Consider the following 21444-nt stretch of genomic DNA (forward strand, 5'->3'; position numbering starts at 1 on the left):
TTGAAAGTAATAGTAAAATCCAGACTTACATGGTTGTAGTTTGAAGCAATGCAATTGAAGAGGTTTTGTCCATATCTAGTGGTTGTTTGACGCAAATTCAATGATTCCTCTACTGAGGACCACAAACGTAGGGAGTGCACAGAAGGTCGAATACTGACAATCAAATATTCTTTATGGTTTGGCTAGTCGAGTGGGGTGTCTGATCAAATTGGATGAGCATATAACTAAGCTTCAAAAGGGGTCCTATGCAAGTGCTTTTAAATGATATCCCTTGGAAGCTTCAACATAGTACTCAGTATCATCATACAAAGGACCACCCAAAAACAGACCATCTAATCCTGTCGAAGTTTGAAGAACCAAGTCACCCTTTTTCAGAAGACCATTGCTACTGTCATTTTGAGAAATTATTTTAATGTCAACACCTGGTATTGATGGCAGAACTGACCCTTAATGTACTTTCCTAGGTACCCCACAAAAGAAGCAATATCAGGTTGGCACCCATCAATTTTAACAACAACGTGCCGACTTCTTGGATAAAACAAGACCTTTTCAAAACTATTTTTCTCACTAGCATTCCTTGTATCTCTCAGAACAAAGACCATTTCATCTTCACGATTGGCCCAGTGAATGTACTTATATACAACAATGTTTCTTGGTCCATTATCACTTGAAATAATTTTGACATTATTGATCATATCTATAAATGCACCCTCCTTTTGCCATATGTCTACAATAATGCTTCGAGACAACTCATTTGCTTTGGGATAAGAACTTGAATCAACATGTATTTCACCACTCAGTAGATATTTTTCACCAGTCAAATATATAGGCTTATGGTTCAATACATTGAATTCTAATGAAGACATTCCAAAGAAAATGCACGAGTTCAAGAAATGAAGCATGTGCACATGAGAAGCTTCTAAGAAAATTTTCTACCATCCTTTCTCAATCAACAAATTCATTGGTTCTTTGTTTGGATGTACGATGTAAGAAGCCAGAGGATGAGTAGACATAATACACAACCAATAGCCTTTTTGGATAAACACTATCTCTGAATGATCAGAAACGCCAACATTGACATCAATAACCTTTCTCTCCCAACACCAGTCATCATCCCAATCTAACAAATCATATGAAGGTCCATGTTTTACCTCAAGACGCAATGCACCAGGTAGGACTTTCTCAAATATGAAGTCACTGCTCTCATTTGTTAAACTTAAAGAGTTAAGCTTCTTTGAACCTAGATTTCAACAACTAGAGAAGTAAGTGATATAGAAACCGAGGAGTCACATCCTTCCTTGCATATCACTAATCCACAGATATCAACAAGGGCCTTTATAAATTCAATGCCAAACATTGGTCTAGTTACTGTCACATCAATATGTGATGGTGAAAATTGAAGACCAAAATCATGTTTTGTTGTTGTGGTCAGTGGGGATATTTGATATTAACATGGTTGAACCTCGAAGCAGAAGTTTCCCATATCATCAATCCTCTTTAGTTGAGGCTTAACATTTTTTGGCCCATGTGTCAAGCCAACTTGACGCTTGCCATAATAGCCATTTGTCACTAATTTTAGGGAACCACAAATATTATAATGTGTTTCTTCTATCTTTGGGATTGAAGCCATGTTTGGCACAACCATGAAATTCTCGAAATTTCTAAACTCGAAGTGATCCTTCTGAACCTTGATTGTGTAGCGTGTTGATGTTGCATGATCAAGTTTGTAATATCCCTAGACACCTATTGTAGTTCTTTCTCGCCCATCAACTAATATCTTAACACCTTCAAAATAGACTCCTTCAGAAGTCACCACAAGTCCTCCAACTGAGAAACTTGTGACCTGAAATGGCTAAGATATATTAACATGACTGTTCTCAACAAGAACCTCTATAGATGGAAGTGAAACATCAAATATTTTATTCTCACCCTTGTAGAATGGAAACAACCTTTATTTTCCACATGGAATAAAATTAAAAGAAAATTTCCCATATGCATCATATATTGCATGACAAAGCACTTGATTTGGCCAAGGCGCTTCTTTGAGGGCACTTCACCTTATGGAAATCATTTGAATAAAGGTATACATGAACAGCTAAAATAGGGTTACCCTGAGAAACAAATAAGCCACCCATATCATAACTTGGGACATAAAAGATGTCATCTACTACCAGATTTCCAAAGCCCAACTCCATCTCTCGAGAGCCTCTTTGGAAAATTGTTAAGAGAACATGAGAATCACGTATTTGAAAGAGAATATTATAGAAAATATACTCTATAAACCTCAATCATTGTACCTCATGCGTAGCGCCATCCTAGCTAGCATCGACATTAGGTATGACCTTGTATCTTCTTTCTCTGTTTAACAATTGGCTCACAAAGCCCGCTCTTTCCACTTCTTCACATTTGATTTCATGGAGGGCTACTGTGTCCTCTGGACACTCATCCTTAAGGAAGATCCAAACTTATTCTACATATCAAACAAAGTCAAAGAGAGAAAAATAACATGGCCTTTCCTTTTTGAAAAAAAATGTAGTGGGATTTGATATGACCTGATATTTGTATACTACTCGAGGATTGATGAAGTTTATGTACTCATGATGGGAAGAAACCAGCCTATATTTCCTTGGAGTAATAGTAAACGTGTAACTACCTCCCTGCGACGTAAAAACATCATTAATGAGATCATTGTTGGTGGAAATGAGTTGAACGTTCATGTTGGCATGACCTCCATTTATATCTAGACAACTTTCTACTCCAACAGCCCCCATCACTCTCCCAAAAATAGTGAACCCAGTGAAGTGAAAATTGACGTAAACACATCATTAATGAGATCATTGTTGGTGGAAATGAGTTCAATGTTCACATTGGCACGACCTCCATTTATATCTGGACAACTTTCTACTCCAACAACCCCTATCACTCTCCCAAAAATAGTGAACCCAGTGAAGTGAAAATTGATGTCTTCATGGCCATTACAACCATTGTGATCCACCCTGAAGTGAAAGTCAGGGAATATGAATATTTCTGATGTAATTTTTCCACTTGATAATCTTAACATCAAATCTGAAACTGTCTAGTTCATCTTCACATCAAATCCGAAATTGTCTCATTCATCTTTAGAGAGCTCTTGAAACAATTTTTTAGAATTGTATCGAATCTGCACAAATATATTAAAAAAATTATTAATGTATGCTTCTTGATTACCAATCAAAATGTTTAAAACAATACAGCACCAATAAATTTGTATTTCATCTCCATTGCACATAATTCACCTTCCTTCGTAGAATGCATATGGCTCGTAGATCTTTTCTAGGTGCTTCAATTGTTGTAACATATATTTTGTAGATGATCTTGATAACCCTGCTATCTGCAATATGACTATCAGTTTGCAATGATTCATTTTATGTATTTTTTTTTATAATTATGGTAAATCAATAATTCTTTAGATTAAATAATGAATCTACTCCTTGAACAAAGATTATATGCAGAAATTATATGCAAAGTAAAAGTAAAACTTTTCAAATTCCACTTATATTCATCAAAATTTTGAAGAGCCTGCCCATAATTCTCCATAGTATTAACACAGTCAATTGCTTCAACAATTTTACTGGATTTCCTTTGCGATCAATGTGGGGATTACATTTAAAATGTTCAAATATTATTTTTGAAAATTCTTGAATTGTTATGGGATTTACCACAGAAGAAGCAACCTGAAAAAACCTTTAAGCCAGTCATGCTTGCCTGCGTGTTTGGCCATTGCTGCTAATGTTGCATCCAAAACCATGTCTACCGATATCTTCAATTTGAATTCAACCAAAAAAAATAAAACATTTAAGAGAAAAAGGATAATGGTTTTCTGGGTCGAAGTTTTGAAGACATATATGGAAGATCTGATCTCCCAAGAGAAATAAATAATGTAGAGAAGCTCCAAAAAAATCAAATAAATATGATTTAAATAATTAAAAAATGTCAAATCTAAGTTTGGAACCATCCACTGTCATCTTCCAGATATAGATGAAACACGTAATCTAATAAAAATAAAAATAATATGGAAATACTTCAAAAAATCTAAAATTAATTATGAAATGTTTTTTCACGCTTTGTTAAGAGTTACTCACCAGATCTAGCAAAGTATCTGGATCGGCCAAGAAGCAAGAAGCAAGATAGTTGACCTTTGCCATAGTGTGTAAAGATTGGATGAATCATTCTGCAAGTTGAATATTTGATTTAGCTCAACAACAATGTGAGATTAATTGAGCATCAGATCTGAAGGTTTCCTCAACTTTGTCAAAGACCCACTTTCGAAGAAACCTGGGCATCCATCCGAAGGTTTCCTCAACTTTGTCAAAGACCCACTTTTGAAGAAACCTCGGCATCCATCCGAAGGTTTCCTCAACTTTGTCAAAGACCCACTTTCGAAGAAACCTCGGCATCCAACATGTAACCAACATTTGAAGCACCCACTAGGTTTCCATTACAAGGAACTTCAAATATAAAAACCTATTAGTTTTTTTCCAGGTTTCAGCAGCGCACTGCATCTCTTTCTCTAGTTCCCAACTAGCTATCACTAGTTCAATGCCCATAGAATCTGAAATCACTCTGATGGTTGAGATGTTGGTTTTTAAGGGCACCAAACACATGGATCCATTAAAATATCTTCCCATAAATTTGGATAGGTGTTACCCTGGTAGAAAGAGTGCCAGATGTAAAACAATGCCTTTACATTGCCAATTATCAAGGAAAGATGATCTATAACCCCTACGGTTTAGGGAAAATCACCCAAAACCCCATATTTAGGGCAATTTAAATTATTAAATTATTTGTAATTCAAAGTTTAAATAAAATAATTACAAATCTCTTTACTCTCTTTGAAAATAGAAAGTAACTTTTCATTCAAATAATATTATTTTAACTTTCAATTAATTGAAATTTATTTTATTTTAATTAATATAAAATTGTTTTTGGTTATTTATATGTATTTTTCAAAGTTATTTGTAATTTCAGATTAAAAATAAAATAATTATTGTGCCCATGGGGTAGATCTGGCATAAAAACGTAAACATGTAAACTTAAATGTAAATGTAAATGTAATATTTAACATTTAACATTGTTAATCTAATGTCGGCCCTATTTAGAAATCAATCTAATTATTATTATGTATAAACACAAAATAAATTTAAAATATAAAGAGGTTTACTAATAGTAAAAAAAAGAGCTATGGTAAATAAATAAAAATATAAATAAACTAGAAGTATGGTAAATAAATAAGACTTTTTTTTATATTTACTCCAAAGGTATGGTAAATAATTTTTTTTTTAAATAAACTAGAGGTATGGTAAATAAATAAAACCTATTTTTATCTTTACTCCATTAACCTCTTTATATTTATGAAAACTCAAAAAATAGGTTTTATTTAGGTGGATCCTGGGGGACACATAATTATTAATACCATGGGCCAATTACCATATTTATAAAAGAGGTATGATAAATAAATAAATATAAAAGAGGTATAAAGATGTATGGTAAATAAATAAAAACATATCAAATAAGATTAGAAATCAACATCTAATTATATACCAAGCCTATGGGCCAAATACCATTGTAAATAAAAGAAATATGATAAATAAATAAAAATAAAAATAAATAAGAGGTATGGTAAATAAATAAAACCTCTTTTTATATTTGCTCCATAAACCTCTTTACACTTACTAACACTCAAAAAATAGGTTTTATTTAGGTGAAGCCTATGGGAAAAATACCATGGGCCAAATTATTATTAATATCATGCAAAAAATACTATTAACCACAATATTAATATTAAAAGGATTATTATTATTATTATTAAATCTAATATTCATATTAATAGACCATAATATTGATATTATTAAATATAATAACTTTGTTTTAATCCAATATTAAATTTGTTATATTATAACATATTATAATATATCATTATATATATTAACTCTATATATATGGGAGGTAAGAACAAAGACATAAAGTTATAGAGGTGGAGAGATAGGGGGAGTGACAAGGGAGAGATGGAGATAAACTGAAGGAGAGGGGAGAGGAGGAATAAAAAGAGAGAGAGGTAGAGAAGGGTAAAAGAGGGAGAGGGAGACACAAAGATGGAGGGGGAAGAGAGAGAGAGAGGGACGGGGGAAAAGAGATAAATGTAGGAGAGAAAGGGTGAGAGAGGAAGGATGAGAGAGAGGAGGAGAGAGGGAGGGATAGAGATATGGAGTTGGAGGGGGGAGATAGGGAGGGAAGAAGAAAGACATAGAGAGTGAGAAGTGGAGAGAGAGAGGGACTAACAAGAAAGAGATGGAGAGAAAGAGTGTATATTTAGGGGTGAGATAAAGAGATAAATAAGGAGAGATAGAGAGAAGGGGGGAGAGAAGGAGACAGAAGGAGACAGAAGGAGAGAGGGAGGGATATAGTAACATATGTAGAGAGAGAGAGAGAGTGTGACAGAGTGACAGAGAGGAAGAATGAGAGATAATACTTCAGAGAGAGAGAGATGGGGGAAGAGAGAGGGGGGTAGGAGAGAAGGGAGAAAGAGGAAGTACGAGAGAGAAGATTTGAGAGAGAGGAGGAGAGAGGGAGGGAGAGAGGGAGGGAGAGAGGAGGAGAGAGGGATGGATAGGGAGATGGATTTGGAGGGGAGAGAGGGAGGGAAGAAGAAATACATAGAGAGTGAGAAGTGGAGAGAGAGAGCGAGTAACAATGGAGAGATGGAGAGAGATTGTGTATGTTTTGGGTTGAGATAAAGACAAAGAAGGATAAATGGAGAGAATGGGGGAGAGAAGGAGAGAGGGAGGGATATAGTAACAGAGTTGGAGGCTGAAGAGTAAGAGAGAGGGAGAGAGAGAGAGAAAGAAAGAGAGGAAGTAAGAGAGAGAGGATGTGAGAGAGTGGAGTGAGGGAGGGAATGAGAGATGGAGTTGGAGGGGGAGAGAGAGAGAGAGGTAAGAAGAAATAAATATAGAGATAAATATGGAGAGAGAGAGAGAGAGAGAGAGAGAGAGAGAGAGAGAGAGGGAGTGATAAAGAGGATGGAGAGAGAGGGAGAGAGCGGGAGAGAGGAAAGAAGTAGGGAAGAGAGATAGAAGCGAGGGAGAGGGAGAGAGAGGAGAGAGAGAGAGAGAGAGAGAGAGAGAGAGAGGAGGAGGAGGAGGAGGGAGGGATAGCTAGATAGATTGAAGAAATAGATTGTATGTTTTGGCGGTGATGTAGAGAGGAAAATGGAGATAGAGATATAGATGGAAAGTGAAGAGAGGAAAGAAGAGAGAGATGGAGAGAGGAAGGGAGGGACAAAGAGATTGATAGATATGAAGTGAAATAGCATGTGTGTTTTGGGGGTTGAGATAGAGTGGAAAATAAGGAGAGATGGAGGGAGATATAGATATATATGGGTGGGGGAGAGGGAAGAATATTTCTTGCACTAGATACATTGATTTCAATGTAGACGGTGATTTCTAATCCAATTTGATTTCTTGCACTAGATGCATTGATTTTAGTGTAGATGTTGATTTCTAATGATATTTGATTGCTTTCACTAGATGCATTAATTTCAATGTAGATGATTTCTAATCCTATTTGATTGCTTGCACTAAATTCATTGATTTCAATGTAGATGGTGATTTCTATTCCTATTTGATTGCTTGCACTAGATGCATTGATTTCAATGTAGATGTTGATTTCTAATAATGTTTGATTGCTTGGACTAGATGCATTGATTTCAATGTAGATGGTGATTTCTAATCGTATTTGATTGCTTGCACTAAATGCATTGATTTCAATGTAGATGGTGATTTCTATTCTTATTTGATTGCTTGCACTAGATGCATTGATTTCAGTGTAGACGTTTCTTTATAATCCTATTTGCTTACTTGCACTAGGTCCATTAATTTCAATGTACATGTTGGTTTATAATCCAATTTTCTTACGTGCACTAGATGAATTGATTTGAATGTAAATGTTGATTTATAATCTTATTTGATTGTTTTCATTAGATGCAGTGATTTTAGTGTAAATGTTTTTTTCTAATCTTATTTAATTGCTTGCATTAGATTCATTAATTTCAGTGTAAATGTTGACTTGTGTCTTGATGTAATTGGATGTATGATGGTACATTAATTTTAAAGTGATTGGATTAACATTGTGCATTGATTTCAGTGTAAGCATAAAAAATTATTGACAATGTACATTGATTTTTGTGTTATAGTAATTCAACCTATTAATATTGGAGAGAAGGAGAGACAAGGAATGTTGTTTACTACAATAGATTGAGCTAAAGATTTAAATGGTTTATGGTTTATGGTTTAACCTTTCCTTTTCATATAATCAATATGAAAATATGACAATCAATATGAAAAGATGACAAAAGTAAAAAGGGTGACAATAAGAATAATAGAAGAAAATAGTTTTAGATTAACCACAATGAAGACTATTTGTAATTGACTATATTCTTATTATTCACTTTTTCTATCATTCAACACTATTACATTGTACCTTTACATTCAAAATTTATATTTCATCATTTGTCATCATTAAAGTTATTATCATCACAACAAACTAAGGCAACTAAGCAAATTTAAAATTAAAATATACAGATTAATTTGAGACATATTAGCATATTTAAAATGATTATATTAATATTAGATGAATTTACATATTATTGATAAAATTAATCATATGTTCGTTAGATTTTCTTTGGCCGCACATGACTGAAACCAACCTAGATCCATCTTAACTCTGGATCTATCAAGCACCGAGAGGGATCAAATCTCTCGAGGTACAAACCTTTCCTCAAGTTTTGCACTCAAAAAAGAGGTTTGCACCTAAAGAGATGTGATCCCTCTCGTTGCTTGATAGATCCAGAGTTAAGATGGAACTAGGCTGGCTATATTTTAAAATTGAGGAAATTACAAATATTTTTGAAAGTAACTTTTCATTAAAATAATAATTCTTTACTTTCAATTACATAAATTTATATAAAACTAGCTTGGATATATCTTAATTTTAGATCTTAATTTTGGATTTACCAAGGGCAGAGGGGATCAAATCTCTTTTCACTTTAAAAAAGGTTTGTATATGAAGACATTTTATGCCTCTAACACTTGGTAAATTAGGAGTAATATGATTGAATTATTAATTATAATTATAATTATTAAAAAAAAATTGTAAAGCTTGGTAGGACCGTCTATTTTTTATTAATAAAAGACAAGTTTACACCACATAGATGAGGTAGGTGGCCTCAACTTGCCCAATGGGAAACCAAGTTTGTTGGCCACCTATCCTCATTATATGCCATCCAAAAGTAATATAGTTTAAGGCGATCTACCCAAGCTATATATACATCTATATCATGATAAGAGTCTGAGTTTCTGTCTATCATAAGCATACATTAATAAAAGTAAATGTTATCTGCTAAAAACTAAAAAACATTCAAGAACCTGACTATTCTTTTTGATCCTCTGAGGCTGAGTCAACCGGGGCCGGGTCTTCAGCTGAGTCTCCTGGTGCTTCTGCCAGCTCGATAATACAAGGGATATGCCTTTGAATATAGTCTAGGTGAATGTCCTTCTTGCACAATTGGAACTGGATGACCTGCAGTTCTTTCTTGTAGTTTGGCATGTCCTGCAGGGTCAATTCCATCCCCATTGATAGCTGCTCCATTGCCTTAATTATAATTATTAATTTTATATTTCACTTTACTTATTTTTATTTTTATTTTTATAATTATTAATTTTATATTTCACTTTACTTATTTTTATTTTTATAATTTACCCCAACTTTATTTTACTTAACATTTTTCACATTAAATTTTATTTTACGAAGTTTCCTCAAATTAGATGTTAAAATTTATTTTCAAATAAAATCAATTGGCTATATTTTTTAATATTAAAAGTTACTTTTAATTTTCTCCATGGTGTAGATTAGTGTCACGTACACATATGGAGTAAAATTTATTTCTTTTTTATGATGATTAACCACCATTTATTGACTCATACATGTGTTCCATTTAATAACCTTATGAATACATACTTATAACATTTATAATAGTCAAGAACTGTTCGAATATCTATACATTTATTCGCATACAGATAATACATATTCAAACTATGCAACCAATTCTAAGGTTCGCTGCGGAGTAACCATAATCTATTTAATTGGCGGTATAAGGTAATGTCCGAGGATGCCAAGGGTTTATATGCACAACCCAATATGGCTGTCAGTCCTTACAGGCGTAATTATAGCAGCTTATCCCGAGATATCTGAATGTTTTAATGTTGTGTCCGGCCTTGACTTCGAAGTCCAGTTGGCGACGGCAGCATCGTCCATTTGGAAAGTTCAACGGTTAGATGGCATGCTGCCATGTGCGCCCGGTGCTCCAAGCACCTACGGCCTGACACCTCGGGCATACCAATTTCGCGCCTGGAGCCTATTGATCCCAACCGGCTATCGAACGGTGGAAAAGATTCTCAGCAGATCAAGGGTAGAGACTATGCCACGAGTCGGTAAGAAAGGTATGATATATAATATATGTGTGTTCTCATTCAGCTCAGTTTTGTTTTTTTCATTTCATTGCGACTGTGGATCGCAGCGCTGTGGCAATTCACCTACCCCAATACTCATGCGGCTTCATCCAGCTCTAAGCTCCGGTTCTGTTCTACTTTAGCACGGTTGACTATCAGGTATTTGATGACACTACCCAGTCTCGTTGTTGTCTACACCAGTTCCTTTTCTCATTACCATATTTCATTGGTTAACCTGAGTTCTCGTTTTCTGGTTTGGCTAATGTGCCCAGGTGGACGGCTTGTCATTCACCATCGAGGAAAGGAACTTCTTCGTTCTATCTGCTAACCTGATAATAGGTAGATTTGATTGTCGCCTAACTTCGTTTGTTTAATCGGTTCAGGGTAAAAGCTGAACTCTTATTTTACTTGACAGGAATGCCGGGTAACACCACCGCGGCCTGGGGTCCCTGTACCAATTCGGGGTTCACCTTGGTTTCAGTCTTTGCTTGTCGGGGTTCCTACCCTTGTTTTAGATGATAATCTTCGGTTAGGAGATGATACAGGCTGAGCATTGTATGCTTGGCCGTAACCCTTTTATATGTATAACTGTTCAGCTATGAAGTTTGTTCTTGTTTGTACACAGACGGTATTATGTTAAGCTTTGATACTGAACTTGAGGGTTTGGTTCCCTGGTTATCTCGTTGAAATGTTTTAGAAAATAAAGGGCATGAGAGATTCAGTAAGTTTCAGCTCTATGTATAATGTTCCTTTTGTTTATTCGCCTCCTCGGCAATGGCTATATATACAGACTTAATGTTTCAGGATTTATACTATTCCTTTCTAATTAAATCTTATTGCATGTCCATCTTTTCAAATGCTGAGTTCATATGTGCTCTTATGTTTCGATTTCAATGGTTTTCTTCTAGTTTTGCATCCGGTTTAATGCGGACAAGGCGACTCTTCCATAACAGAGTTGCTGGTTAATCTTGACTATGTGCTTATAGATATTTAATACATTCATTGGCTCTTTTCAGGGTATTATAGTGCTCTGTACATTTATTGTTTTACCATAGATATATACATGTATGTGTTTTTCGTGCCAAGCGACACCACTGTGCGGCTGTAACAGAAATGCCGAGGCGTTTAACAAATTTTCAATGCCAGTCTCCGGATTCGTTTCACGGTTCCGTCGACCGAGGTTTAAGGTTTTTCTTTTTACCATACTTATACGAGGTCGTAGTTTATTTACTTGGATTCATTGTTCTGGAAATCATACTAAATTTATTCTCTGGTTATATTCCCTTGCGGTTATGCGTAATTTACAGTTTATTCAGCAAGGTTTGCTCGCGTATTTCTCTTCATTTTTTGAATAAGTCAATGACTGGGCTATTTCTTTTAGTTTTGCTGAATATAGAAACGATTAGACTTCTATTTCATTTTCTGTCTATGAAGAGGGTTTTATTACATTCTCATCCTTGTCTTGGAATTCTTGCTTCCGCCTTAGTGGCAGGGATTCGTTCGATGTATCTATTCCTTTCATTTTTAAATAGAGAATACAGGTTCTAACTTTATGGGTCACATACAGTCTAGTATTCTTTTTCAGAAGCAGAATAAACGAGTTATTCCTACTGTTTCTTTTTTTTTTTCTTTAAACACAGACTCCCGCAAGTAATTTCTCAGTTAACAGGTTTAGTGAACCTTACCTGCTTAACAGCAAACCTGTTTGTATTGATTGTCAATCCACCCGTCCGTAGGAAGATTCTTCTTTGATCTTCCACCCCCAAGCACTTGCAGATCCTCTCGACTGCAATTTCGCTGGCCCCACCAGTAATCGCTATCTGGTCCTAACCATACGTAGAGTACACAGGAAAATTCCTTTCCTCATCATATGCCATCTGATCCTAACCAGACATAGCATGACCTCCTTCTTCTTTTTTCTGCCATCTGATCCTCACCAGACTTGGCAATCTTTCCCCTTTTTTCTTTGGGGACTCAACTACCTCCTGAAGGTAGTTAGGGTTCCATTGTAACTGCTTCCACAGTTACTAACCATGATTAATCATATGCTCAGCTCAAATAGTACTAACACAATTGTTTTTAATTAACATAAAATTAATAACAGAGTTATATACTTTTTCAAATAAAGTCTTTGTTCATAATTACTTTTACTATTTACCAACATTAAGTTTTCATGAGGGATGTTACATCTCCCCCTCCTGAAAGTCTACATCATCCCGATGTTGCTGTTCATTTAAAAACAGTCTGGGATAAGTATCCCTCATCATTTGTTCATCCTCCCAGGTGGCCTCTTCAGGCCCAAAGTGCCGCCACTGCACTTTAACCTGGCTGATGACCTTTTTCTGCAGCTCGACTCTTCTCCGATCTAATATGTTCACTGGTTCGACCAGGAACTCTCCTTCCGGTTCCACCTGAAACACATTACAATTAGATTAGCTGCTTACTAGTATTCTATTTCAGTTTACATTATTTAACAGTCTTCCCTTACCTGAATGTCCTGCCAACTTATTATATGCCTAGGGTCATACACATATCTCTTTAAAACTGATACATGGAAGACATTATGAACCCGAATATGGCTGGGTAGGGCGAGCTGATAAGCTACCGGCCCTACTCGTGCCAGAATTTGGAATGGTCCACAAAAACGCGGTGCCAGTTTGGCACAAGCATTCCATTGGAGGGTACTTTTCCTAGCTCGTATTCTGATGTACACATGCTCACCCACTTGGTACTCTTTGAATGTTCTCTTCTGATCTGCAAAGTTCTTTTGCCTGTCCTGTGCCATCTTTAGATTAGCTCGAACTTTTTTCACCATAACTTCCATTTCCTCCAACATCTCAGGACCCAGCAAGAATTTGTCCTCCGGTCCACCCCAACTGGAGGGTGTGCGGCATTTCCGGCCGTAAAGTACTTCGAATGGGCTCATCTTCAAGGATGCATGATAACCATTGTTATAGGCGAATTCCACTAGGTGTAAATACTCCTCCCATCGCGTAGGTTGCTGCATCACATAAGACCTTAGCATGTCTTCCACTACTTGATTCACCCGCTCAGTCTGTCCGTCGGTTTGCGGATGATATGCGGTGCTGAAGTTCAATTGAGTTCCTAGACCTTCAAATAAGGTCCTCCAAAAAGCTGAGGTGAATTTAACATCACGGTCAGATATTATTACTTTCGGCAGCCCATGGAGTTTAAATATATTCTGCATGAAAATGTTTGCGATTTGAGCTGCACGATAAGTGGATTGAACCGGTATGAAGTGAGCTGACTTGCTGAGTTTATCTACTACCACCATTATAGAATCATTGTTCTTTTTGGATTTCGGCAAACCGGTAATAAAGTCCATGGTTATGGTCTCCCATTTCCATTCCGGTATGGGTAATGGCTGTAGTAACCCTGCAGGGTGCTGATGTTCAGCCTTCACCTGTTGACACTCTAAACAACGCGCCAGGTATTCTATCACGTCCTTTTTCATGCCTGGCCAGTAGTACTCCTTCCTTAGCGAGGTGATGAATTTCTGGTAACCAGGATGTCCCGCATAAGGACTTTTATGATTTTCATCCAGAATCTTTTCTTTAATGCTGCTCTGATTGGGTACATAAATCTTCTTCTGGTAGCACAAATTCCGGCTGCATTCAAGGTGTACCCTTGTTGTATTAAACGGGTATCTGAATTCTGTACCAATTGCTTCTTTTGCAAATAAATCTGATCCTGTGCAGCAGCCTCGTCAATTTCTTTGCCAAGGGTGGACCATCCTTGACTAATGCCAATTTCATAAATGTAATGCACTTTTCGGCTCAGTGCATCAGCTACTCTGTTCTCTTTTCCCTTTAAGTGTTTAATTTCGAAATCAAAGTTTCCCAAAAAGTCCACCCATCTTGCTTGTCTTGCGTTTAAAGTCGGTTGACTAAAGTAACTAGTCAAGCTGTGGTGATCCGTCATCAGCAAAAATTTTCTGCCCACTAAATAATGGCGCCACATTTTTAATGCATGAATCACCGCGGTTAATTCCAGATCATAGGCAGAATATTTCTGCTCATGTTCTTTTAACTTTCTGGATTCATACGCAATCACTTTACCTTCCTGCATTAGCACTCCACCCATGCCCTCCTTACTAGCATCTGTGTAGACTACATACTCCTTTTCAGGATCTGCCACACACAACACAGGTGCGGTGGTAAGTAAATGTTTGAGCTGTTCAAAACTCCGTTGACAGTCTGCTGTCCATTTAAATATTTTTCCCTTCTTTTGCAAGGAGGTGATAGGGTAGGCAACTTTGGAAAAACCTTCTACAAACCGCCGATAATATCCAGCCAGCCCCATAAAGGACCGAATATCTGCTACATCCTTGGGTGTAGGCCATTCCATTATAGTTTTAATCTTTTCGGGGTCTACAGCTATACCCTCCTTCGTAATGATGTGGCCCAAATATTGGATCTGCTCTTTATAAAAATCACATTTTTTGAATTTTCCATATAACTGATGCTCCCGTAATGTCTGTAACACTATCCTCAGATGTTCCTCATGCTCCTTGATATTCCGGGAGTATATAAGTATATCATCAATGAAGATCAATACAAATTTGTCTAGGTATTGATGAAATACACTGTTCATCAAACACATGAATGTCGCAAGTGCATTAGTTAATCCGAAAGGCAGTACCACAAACTCGTAGTGTCCGTAACGAGTACGAAAAGCTGTCTTGGCTATATCCTCATCCTTGATTCTGATTTGATGATAACCTGATCTTAAATCGATCTTTGAGAAAATTGTCGCCCCCTTTACCTGGTCAAACAGCTCATCAATGCGGGGTAGTGGATATTTGTTTTTAACTGTCAGTTTGTTCAGCTGTCTATAATCTATGCACATACGCAAAGTTCCATCCTTTTTTCTCACAAATAGCACAGGAGCTCCCCAAGGAGATACACTGGGACGGATATACTTCTTGTCCAACAGCTCTTGCAGTTGCATTTTTAACTCAGTTAACTCCGGCACACTCATCCGATAGGGTGCCCGGGACACTGGGGCTGCTCCGGGTACCAGCTCAATGGTGAAGTCTAAATCCCTTTTAGGCGGCAGCCCTGGAATTTCTTCAGGAAATACATCTGCAAAATCTTGCACTACCGGTATATTTTCAACAGTTGCAACCTTATCCACAGAATCTGCGTACCCTACTTGTACTGCATAAATCTGGCATTTCTTCTGGATACACTTAACCAGCTGTGAGGCCGTGATTGGCCGAATCTTTACTGGTTTCTGGATGCCTTGAATCTCTTTTCCCACACCCAGTTCATCCCGGTAAGAGACTGTTTTCGTTTTACAATTAATTACAGACCATCGCCGTTCCAACCAATCCATGCCTATCAGCACATCATAGGAACCAAGAGGGAGTACGTTTAATTCAGTTGTTATTGTTTGGCTAGCTAACCTTAATGGACAGTTGCTGACTTTAGTTAGTACTCGTCTTTTGGCCCCAGTGGCCAGCTGTACTAGCCAAGGGATTTTAAATTTAGTAGTTTGCAAACCACAGCTTTCCACAACTTTGGGACTTACATAGCTTAAAGTAGCTCCTGGATCTACTAAAATAGAAACAGTTCGATCAAAGATCTTACCATCAAACTCTATCATTGTTGGCTGGTAATCAGCTTGTTGATCCTCCAATGATGCATTGATTCTGGGCATAGATCGAGCCACATCTCCTATTGTCGAAGCTTCATAGATCTGGGACAACTGATCGCTGTCCTTCCGATGAGGGCAATTTTTAATATAATGGGGTCCGCCACAACCCCAACACTGAACAGGTGGCCTAGCTGAGCCTTCATTGTCCAATCTAACTTGCTGTTCACTATATTTGGATTCTGCAGGAGGCTTGAATCTGTTCTGATTTTTGGTTGGATTTCTAGTATTGGCTCCTTTCGAAAATCCTTTTTGAAAGCTGCTGCGAGCTCCCTTACTTCCCATAGGCATTCTGCTGCCCCGCTTATCTGTCCAATGCTTCCCAGAATTTTCCCCTTTTGATTTGTTTTGCTGATAACACAGTCTTGCCTTCCGAATTGCTTCATCCATCGTCTTCGGATTATCGAACTCTATTGTTTCTCGCATTGCCAGAGGTAAGCTACTAACAAACCTTTGTACCTTAGCCTTCTCCTCACGAATATATGGCACGTAACGAAGCAGGGATGTGAATTTAGTTACAAACTCGTCGATGGTCTGCTGTCCAAGCCGCAGATCATGAAATTCTCGCGCTTTTTCATCGTAAAAGCGTTCTGTCAAATACTTCTCCTTGAAATATCTTTGAAACATTTCCCAGGTCACATCCTGTTCACTCACTCCCCGCACCATCTTGACCTCCTCCCACCATTGCGTGGATTTAGCCTGCAGCTGGAATATAGCAAGCCTTGCTTTAAGATGATGATCATATTCGTATACTTGGAAATACTTATTCATATTAATTAGCCACGCCTCTGCAGCTTCTTTTGATTCCCCATCGAAATGAGGTGGTTTAATCTTTCGAAACTCTCCTTGCAGTTCCATCCGTGGTCTTTTTGGAGTCTGATAATCAGAAGCATTGACAGACTTCTCTCCTCGCGTCTCTACTCTGTCCTCTGCTTCCTCTTGTTCAGTGTGAAAGATGTGTTCATCTGTTACTCGTGGTTGTTCAGGCCTCGGATGTGACTGCTGTTGATGTTGCTTATCGGATAAACTTTTCAGAATCCTCTCCTGTTCCACATTTAATCTTGCGTTATCTGCACGCAACAGGGCCATTTCGTCCTTTAGTTCCTGAACTGTCCTCATTAGCGTCGAATCAGTATTGCGGCCTTCTGCTCCCAGTTGCACCCAAAACTCAGGATTTCCCTGAGGTTGTCCCACATTATCGGGTTGATCCAAATTTCCATGAGGAGCGCTATTTGCTCTCCTCATTCTGCTACTACCTGCTTAAGAATAACTCATCAAACAGATATACCTTATTTTTAGCGTATTCTAAACTTTTGTCATGATACTGGTTATATTTATGTTACTGTAATTTTGAAATTTTCCCAAAGGTCACAGAGTTGTAAACCTGGGCTCTGATACCAATTTGTCACGTACACATATGGAGTAAATTTTTTTTTTTTTTTTTTTATGATGATTAACCACCATTTATTGACTCATACATGCGTTCCATTTAATAACCTTATGAATACATACTTATAACATTTATAATAGTCAAGAACTGTTCGAATATCTATACATTTATTCGCATATATATAATACAGATTCAAACTATGCAACCAATTCTAAGGTTCGCTGCGGAGTAACCATAATTTATTTAATTGGCGGTATAAGGTAATGTCCGAGGATGCCAAGGGTTTATATGCACAACCCAATATGGATGTCAGTCCTTACAGGCATAATTATAGCAGCTTATCCCGAGATATCTGAATGTTTTAATGCTGTGTCCGGCCTTGACTTCGGAGTCCAGTTGGCGACGACAGCATCGTCCATTTGGAAAGTTCAACGGTTAGATGGCATGCTGCCATGTGCGCCCGGTGCTCCAAGCACCTACGGCCTGACACCTCGAGCATACCAATTTCACGCCTGGAGCCTATCGATCCCAACCGGCTATCGAACGGTGGAAAAGATTCTCAGCAGATCAAGGGTAGAGACTATGCCACGAGTCGGTAAGAAAGGTATGATATATAATATATGTGTGTTCTCATTCAGCTCAGTTTTGTTTTTTTCATTTCATTGTGACTGTGGATCGCAGCGCTGTGGCGATTCACCTACCCCAATACTCATGCGGCTTCATCCAGCTCTAAGCTCTGGTTCTCTTCTACTTTAGCACGGTTGACTATCAGGTATTTGATGACACTACCCAGTCTCGTTGTTGTCTGCACCAGTTCCTTTTCTCATTACCATATTTCATTGATTAACCTGAGTTCTCATTTTCTGGTTTGGCTAATGTGCCCAGGTGGACGGCTTGTCATTCACCATCGAGGAAAGGAACTTCTTCGTTCTATCTGCTAACCTGATAATAGGTAGATTTGATTGCCGCCTAACTTCGTTTGTTTAATCGGTTCAGGGTAAAATCTGAACTCTTATTTTACTTGACAGGAATGCCGGGTAACACCACCGCGGCCTGGGGTCCCTGTACCAATTCGGGGTTCACCTTGGTTTCAGTCTTTGCTTTTCGGGGTTCCTACCCTTGTTTTAGATGATAATCTTCGGTTAGGAGATGATACAGGCTGAGCATTGTATGCTTGGCCGTAACCCTTTTATATGTATAACTGTTCAGCTATGAAGTTTGTTCTTGTTTGTACACAGACGGTATTATGTTAAGCTTTGATACTGAACTTGAGGGTTTGGTTCCCTGGTTATCTCGTTGAAGTGTTTTAGAAAATAAAGGGCATGAGAGATTCAGTAAGTTTTAGCTCTATGTATAATGTTCCTTTTGTTTATTCTCCTCCTCGGCAATGGCTATATATACAGACTTAATGTTTCAGGCTTTATACTATTCCTTTCTAATTAAATCTCATTGCATGTCCATCTTTTCAAATGCTGAGTTCATATGTGCTCTTATGTTTTGATTTCAATGGTTTTCTTCTGGTTTTGTGTCCGGTTTAATGCGGACAAGGCGACTCTTCCATAACAGAGTTGCTGGTTAATCTTGACTATGTGCTTATAGATATTTAATACATTCATTGGCTCTTTTCAGGGTATTATAGTGCTTTGTACATTTATTGTTTTACCATAGATATATACATGTATGTGTTTTTCGTGCCAAGCGACACCACTGTGCGGCTATAACAGAAATGCCGAGGCGTTTAACAAATTTTCAATGCCAGTCTCCGGATTCGTTTCACGGTTCCGTCGACCGAGGTTTAAGGTTTTTCTTTTTACCATACTTATACGAGGTCGTAGTTTATTTACTTGGATTCATTGTTCTGGAAATCATACTAAATTTATTCTCTGGTTATATTCCCTTGCAGTTATGTGTAATTTACAGTTTATTCAGCAAGGTTTGCTCACGTATTTCTCTTCATTTTTTGAATAAGTCAATGACTGGGCTATTTCTTTTAGTTTTGCTGAATATAGGAACGATTAGACTTCTATTTCATTTTCTGTCTATGAAGAGGGTTTTATTACATTCTCATCCTTGTCTTGGAATTCTTGCTTCCGCCTTAGTGGCAGGGATTCGTTCGATGTATCTATTCCTTTCATTTTTAAATAGAGAATACAGGTTCTAACTTTATGGGTCACATACAGTCTAGTATTCTTTTTCAGAAGCAGAATAAACGAGTTATTCCACTGTTTCTTTTTCTTTAAACACAGACTCACGCAAGTAATTTCTCAGTTAACAGGTTTAGTGAACCTTACCTGCTTAACAAAAAACCTGTTTGTATTGCTTGTCAATCCACCCATCCGTAGGAAGATTCTTCTTTGATCTTCCACCCCCAAGCACTTGCAGATCCTCTCGACTGCAATTTCGCTGGCCCAGGCAGTAATCGCTATCTGGTCCTAACCAGACGTAGCGTACACAGGAAAATTCCTTTCCTCATCATATGCCATCTGATCCTAACCAGACATAGCATGACCTCCTTCTTTTTTTTTCTGCCATCTGATCCTCACCAAACTTGGCAATCTTTCCCCTTTTTTCTCTGGGGACTCAACTACCTCCTGAAGGTAGTTAGGGTTCCATTGTAACTGCTTCCACAGTTACTAACCATGATTAATCATATGCTCAGCTCAAATAGTACTAACACAATTGTTTTTAATTAACATAAAATTAATAACAGAGTTATATACTTTTTCAAATAAAGTCTTTGTTCATAATTACTTTTACTATTTACCAACATTAACTTTTCATGAGGGATGTTACATCTCCCCCTCCTGAAAGTCTACATCATCCCGATGTTGCTGTTCATTTAAAAACAGTCTGGGATAAGTATCCCTCATCATTTGTTCATCCTCCTAGGTGGCCTCTTCAGGCCCAAAGTGCTGCCACTGCACTTTAACCTGGCTGATGACCTTTTTCCGCAGCTCGACTCTTTTCCGATCTAATATGTTCACTGGTTCGACCAGGAACTCTCCTTCCGGTTCCACCTGAAACACATTACAATTAGATTAGCTGCTTACTAGTATTCTATTTCAGTTTACATTATTTAACAGTCTTCCCTTACCTGAATGTCCTGCCAACTTATTATATGCCTAGGGTCATACACATATCTCTTTAAAACTGATACATGGAAGACATTATGAACCCGAATATGGCTGGGTAGGGCGAGCTGATAAGCTACCGGCCCTACTCGTGCCAGAATTTGGAATGGTCCACAAAAACGCGGTGCCAGTTTGGCACAAGCATTCCATTGGAGGGTACTTTTCCTAGCTCGTATTCTGATGTACACATGCTCACCCACTTGGTACTCTTTGAATGTTCTCTTCCGATCTGCAAAGTTCTTCTGCCTGTCCTGTGCCATCTTTAGATTAGCTCGAACTTTTTTCACCATAACTTCCATTTCTTCCAACATCTCAGGACCCAGCAAGAATTTGTCCTCCGGTCCACCCCAACTGGAGGGTGTGCGGCATTTCCAGCCGTAAAGTACTTCGAATGGGCTCATCTTCAAGGATGCGTGATAACCATTGTTATAGGCGAATTCCACTAGGTGTAAATACTCCTCCCATCGCGTAGGTTGCTGCATCACATAAGACCTTAGCATGTCTTCCACTACTTGATTCACCCGCTCAGTCTGTCCGTCGGTTTGCGGATGATATGCGGTGCTGAAGTTCAATTGAGTTCCTAGACCTTCAAATAAGGTCCTCCAAAAAGCTGAGGTGAATTTAACATCACGGTCATATATTATTACTTTCGGCAGCCCATGGAGTTTAAATATATTCTGCATGAAAATGTTTGCGATTTGAG

General features: G+C 37.7%; 1 pseudogene; it reads right to left on the minus strand.

Annotated features, from left to right (window-relative positions):
- Positions 1–243: 243 nt before the first annotated feature.
- LOC149216634 (uncharacterized) lies at positions 244–3787 on the minus strand (annotated as a pseudogene).
- Between the last annotated feature and the right edge of the window lie 17657 nt (positions 3788–21444).

The sequence above is a fragment of the Pinus tabuliformis genome, chromosome 1_1 (genome assembly GCF_031772625.1).
Source record: "Pinus tabuliformis cultivar Carrire ecotype Pingquan chromosome 1_1, CPIR1, whole genome shotgun sequence".
NCBI classification, from domain to species: domain Eukaryota; kingdom Viridiplantae; phylum Streptophyta; class Pinopsida; order Pinales; family Pinaceae; genus Pinus; species Pinus tabuliformis.